This window comes from Bos indicus, chromosome 23 (genome assembly GCF_029378745.1).
Source record: "Bos indicus isolate NIAB-ARS_2022 breed Sahiwal x Tharparkar chromosome 23, NIAB-ARS_B.indTharparkar_mat_pri_1.0, whole genome shotgun sequence".
Lineage (NCBI taxonomy): Eukaryota > Metazoa > Chordata > Mammalia > Artiodactyla > Bovidae > Bos > Bos indicus.
In genome coordinates this window covers 32,774,177-32,780,176 of record NC_091782.1, presented here as the reverse complement: position 1 = coordinate 32,780,176, position 6,000 = coordinate 32,774,177, and positions in this window count along the sequence as shown.

Genomic DNA, 6,000 nt, shown 5'->3' with positions numbered 1-6,000 from the left:
TTCAATATATCACTGAGATACTTCTCATAGATACATTCTGGCAAAATAGTTATCTCTACTCCTAATGCATTATATTTGTGAATGCTATATGCTGGTCTTTCGGTATAGCAGTAAAAACTAAATTGCTCAGAGCCTGAAAATATCACCTTTAATTATAGTGCTTAACTTTTGTCCTTGAGATACCTAAAATTACTATACCAATTTAACAAGAACTCCAAAAATTTATTCACTGTACATAAGCAGTTCACAGGCTTCCCTGTTGGCTCAGTGGTAAAGAAACCGCCTGCCAATGCAGGAGATGCAGGAAAGGCAGGTTCAGTCCCTGAATTGGGAAAATAACTTGAAGAAGAAAATGGAACACACTTCAATACAGAGAATCCTGGGGAGCTACAGTCCATGAGGTCAAAACAAGCTGGACTTTACTTAGTGACTAAACAACAAAAGTAGTCACTTTGCAACAGAATTTCAAACTCCAGCGACCAGACTTACCTCTTCTTTCTGCTGATTTCAGTGTCATATATTACCAATAACTAAAATGCCTGGAATTCCTACAGGAGATAGGATTATTCACTATCAACATTCTAATGACAATGAAAAACACATAAATGAGGAGGCAATGGATCTATCACAGTCTCAGAAATAACACTTCTAATCACTATGGACAGAGTTTGGCCAGGTTGGGGAAAAGAGGCTGAAATGCGAATTCCTTTGCATGCTGTTTATTGAGTGAATGTCCTCAAGACAAAGAGAATCAGGGAAGCAAAACAGAGCAGACAAATGTGTTAAGCAAGGATGTGATCTCAAATGGAATACATGAACGTGATCCCATAGAAAGCTGGAAAAGGACTCTCCAAATAGAGCTATCGGCTGATAAAAATATTGTGCTTCACTTACACAATCACTGCTATCCACATGCTGCTACCTGAGCCTTTCAAGTGGGACAGATAAAGAACTGAATTTTAAATTTAATTTTCATTCAGGTAAATTTAAATACCTACTTATTTAGATGTGACTAGTTACTACTATCGGAGAGGGCAATGGCACCCCACTCCAGTGCTTTTGCCTGGAGAATCCCATGGGCGGAGGAGCCTGGTAGGCTGCAGTCCATGGGGTCACTAGAGTCGGACATGACTGAGCGACTTCACTTTCACTTTTCACTTTCATGCATTGGAGAAGGAAATGGCAACCAACTCCAGTGTTCTTGCCTGGAGAATCCCAGGGAGGGGAAGCCTGGTTGGCTGCCGTCTATGGGGTTGCACAGAGTCGGACACGACTGAAGCAATGCAGCAGCAGTAGCAGCAGTTACTACTATACAGAATAACAAGCTGTGGAGCATGCGTTGTGTCAGATTTAGTTCCACCTTGACAAAAAGGCAGTCTTTTATAAATCCCACCAGTCTGTCATTGACTACAAGCTGCCCCAACCACATTCAGAACTTCTGGCAATGTGGCTCCATTCAACTGATGGTAATTTTCTAAAGAAGGAAAGGGCTGTGAAGCTGTCAGTCAATACCCATGACAAATATGGTGTGGATCAGTGCAGCAGCCAGTAGAAAATATCTGAGCTGGACATTGAAAGAATTCATAAAAAATGAGAGTCCATTCATACAAAATTTAGTCCATTCATAAGTGTGTGCAAGGATGGAAAGACAGTCACCAGTATACATTACACCATCGCTGCCAAGTCGCTTCAGTTGTGTCTGACTCTGTGCGACCTCACGGACTGCAGCCTACCAGGCTTCTCAGTCCATGGGATTCTCCAAGCAAGAACACTGGAGTGGGTTGCCATTTCCTTCTCCAATGCATGAAAGTGGAAAGTGAAAGTGAAGTCACTCAGTCGTGTCTGACTCTTAGGGACCCCATGGACTGCAGCCTACCAGGCTCCTCGGTCCATGGGATTTGCCAGGCAAGAGTACTGGAGTGGGGTGCCATTGCCTTCTCCATACATTACACATCACCTTGTTATTTGCCTAATTCACCAATAAATTAAACATTCAGATCACCTTTTCTGACCCACATTTCTCCTCTCAAATTGGTGTTCTTCTCAATTGAAGAATGATCATTTTTCATTAACAGAAATACAAAAATGCATTGACACAATAACTGCAAAATGGACCTTCATTGTTGTAATTATCAAGCTAGCATTTGGAAGATTACGTTTGTTCATTTCTTTGAGAAAATGAACATTTTAAAACTACAGATAATGACAATACACTTTAAGAAACATTCTGTAATTTCACAGAAATACGAGCTGAGGAAAAAATGAAGGTGTACAGTCTAACATTTTCACATTCACATATATGCTATTATTCAATTACTGAAGGACATGTTTTATGACAGCCAAATATCCTGAATAAATTGCTCCAGATATCCATACTGAGACATAATGAATACACTACAATAGGATGAAATGTCTAGGAAAACAAAGTTGGCTTCCACAAGGAAGACTTAGTTTGGTTTTGAAATTTGGTGAATTTCTACAGGAGTTTCTGTTTCTTTTGCCAACTGACATGTATGTTACTCAATTTAGCCTTTAAAGAACACTTGCAACTGAAAACAAACTTACTTACCAATTCGTAAAGTACCACAGAGATCGAGTTCCTGTCCTATTCCCCTTATGTGAGTGTCCTAAGCTCGTTCCCTATCTCATTTCCACTTCCTGCTTTTAATACAGTACTGGGCATTGGAACCTGGGTATGTAGACTAAGGATGCAGGTTGCATGCAGTGAGTACATAAGTTGACTCTATCAGCATTGGAATATCCTTAAGTTTTCCTTAAGCAAGAAGATGCTTTCTCTTGATAACTTCAAATACCTTCACAGGGTACTAAAGATCAGCATTGTGCCTAGCTGGTAGGATGACATAGGAAGGCAATTTCAAACTCTCAGGATTCCTTCTGAATATAATGTCTTGGCTCTATGGTGGAGAGCTCATTATGAAAGCATGAGATTGGTATGAACCTGCAGTATAATGGTCTGGTGAAAACAGTTTACCTGACTGAAGTCTCTGAGGAGTGTATGTCCTGTATGGTTAATTAGCTGATGTCATCTAGCTGCCCAGAGATGACAATCCTCAGGGAAAGTGAATATCAAGGAGAATGCAAGAGGATACCTAATCTGCCTCTTTTATAACATCTCATAATTGACAGAGGTCAGATAATTCCCTTGACTTCTCAGTTACCTTAACTCTCCTCTTTTAATGATTTAGATATTTTACTGAACACTTGATATTTTTTCATACAATTGCAAAAAAATTATCCATATATAAATAAGAACACATTCAGTTACTTAATTTTAAATGTAAGTTAATTTTTATCTAATATTCATAACCAACTCTTAATGGATAACGGAGTTACGAATTCACTTCAGTTCAATTCAGTCGCTCATTCGTGTTCGACTCCTTGCAACCCCATGAACAGCAGCACACCAGGCCTCCCTGCTCATCACGAACTTCTGTCATCCCCTTCTCCTCCTGCTTTCAATCTTTCCCAACATCAGGGTCTTTTCAAGTGAGTCAGCTCCTCGCATCAGGTGGCCAAAGTATTGGAGCTTCAACTTCAACATCAGTCCTTCCAATGAACACCCAGGACTGATTTCCTTTAGGATGGACTGGTTGGATCTCCTTGCAGTCCAAGGGACTCTCAAGAGTCTTTTCCAACACCACAATTCAAAAGCATCAATTCTTCAGCACTCAGCTTTCTTTATAGTCCAACTCTCATATCCATATCATGTATGGATATACATGACTACTGGAAAAACCGTAGCCTTGACTAGACGGACCTTTGTTGACAAAGTAATGTCTCTGCTTTTTAATACGCTGTCTTGGTTGGTCATAACTTTACTTCCAAGGAGCAAGCGTCTTTTAACCAATTAGGCGGTGTCTACCTAATCTTTAAGGTAAATACATTAAAGGTCAACCACCACATTTTACTCCCAAACCTCTAATATGGCTAAGGAAAAACTACCTGTCCTCTATGATGTTGTTCAATTTCTATCTGAAAGTTGTGATGATTTACATAAGCAAACATAAAAAATATTGATTTTTAAATGGAACTTCCATGGTTTGTTTAAATTCAACTCATCTTTGCATTTATTTCCACATGATTGAGTTAAACAAGATAGGTATAATTGTTAAAGTAAATTGAAAGAAACTTGATGGGTATTGTGTGTTTTGAAGTTTGAACATCAATTAATTTCAGAACAACTTATACACTTGACTATACTGGCAAAAGGCAGGAACAATTAGTATCTGTCCATGGAAGGTGTTGGCCCTAACCATCAAAGGCAGCTTCAAAAAGTACATAATCTCTTTTCCCCACTAGAACATGTTTTCTTTCAGAGTAATAGACAACTACTAGCTAGTAGTCCAAGCTATCTCAGGGAAAGCTATTTAGGTTTGAAGCATCTTGGTTTTTGTATGTCATTAGTCAGAGAAGCACACAAATCTTCTTTAACTAATATACATGCTATAGCCAAGCATTTCACATAGAACCGTAAATTCCAGTTTTTTTAATAACATTCTACCCATAGGGAAAAATTATCTTTTCCTTAAAATACTCTTATAAGTTTCTCAGTAATCTCTCTACTAGTTAAATTCTATGATAATATTTACTCAACTGTAAAGATTAGTACTGCATACAGTGTCCAGAGATGGAGGGAATTACAGACATGCAATTAACATTTCTTCCCATTTCCATCTTGTTGCTGTAAATATTAATTGGCATAATAATGTTGGATAATAATTTGACATTATCTAGAAATGCTTACTTGCAATTACATGCTTTTTTCCTATGCTATTTTGTAAAATTCTTATTTTGATTTGGAATATAATACACCAAAAGCATAATCTATTTTTTTTAATTTTATTTTATTTTTAAACTTTACATAATTGTATTAGTTTTGCCAAATATCAAAATGAATCCACCACAGGTATACATGTGTTCCCCATCCTGAACCCTCCTCCCTCCTCCCTCCCCATACCATCCCTCTGGGTCGTCCCAGTGCACTAGCCCCAAGCATCCAGTATTGTGGATCGAACCTGGACTGGCATCTCGTTTCATACATGATATTTTACATGTTTCAATGCCATTGTACAAATGAGGACTCGTCAAAATAAAGAGCATTTGTCTGTTAAAGACTCTGTTAAGAGGATAATAAGATAAGCTACAAACTGGAAGAAAATATTTTCAAGCTACTTATCTTACAAAACAGTCATATCTAGAATATACAAACAACTCTCAAAACTCTACAATAAGAAAATAACTCAATGAAAAAACATTTCAGCAAATAACTCACCAATGCAAATATATGAATGGTAAATAAGCACATGTAAAGACATTTAGCATCACTAACCTTCAGGAAAATGCAGATTAAGAACATGAAGAGATATCACTACCTACCTACTAGAACAACCAAGACAAAAAGTGTCAGAACAATACCAAATGTTGGCATCATTGTGGAAAAACTGAATCACTCATACATTGCTAATCAGAATATAAAACGATACATCTACTTTATAAAAGAGCTTGGATGTTTCTTTTAAAAACCACATATACACTTGCCATAGAGCTCAGTAATCATGCTCTTTGGCATTTATGACAGAGAAACAAAAATGTATTCCACACAAAAACCTGTGCACAATTATTCATAGCAGTTTTATCTGTAACAGCAAAAAGCTGAAAACAAAATGTTCTAAACAAATGATGGCATATCCAAACTATGAAATACTATTTGGCAATAAAAAAGGAATAAGCTATTAATACACACAATATCTCAAGGGTATTATGTTGAATGAAAATGTCTATCTTAATAGGTTAAATATTATATGATCCCATCTATATCCTATCCACAAAATGACAGAATAATAGAGATGGGGATCAAGATAGTTGTGCCCAGGAGTGAGTGATGATTTATGGAGGGTGCAGAGGAGGGGAGGAAATGAGTGTGACTATAAAGTGGTATCACAAAGGAGATATGAGTGATCAAGGGGTAATTAAATATTT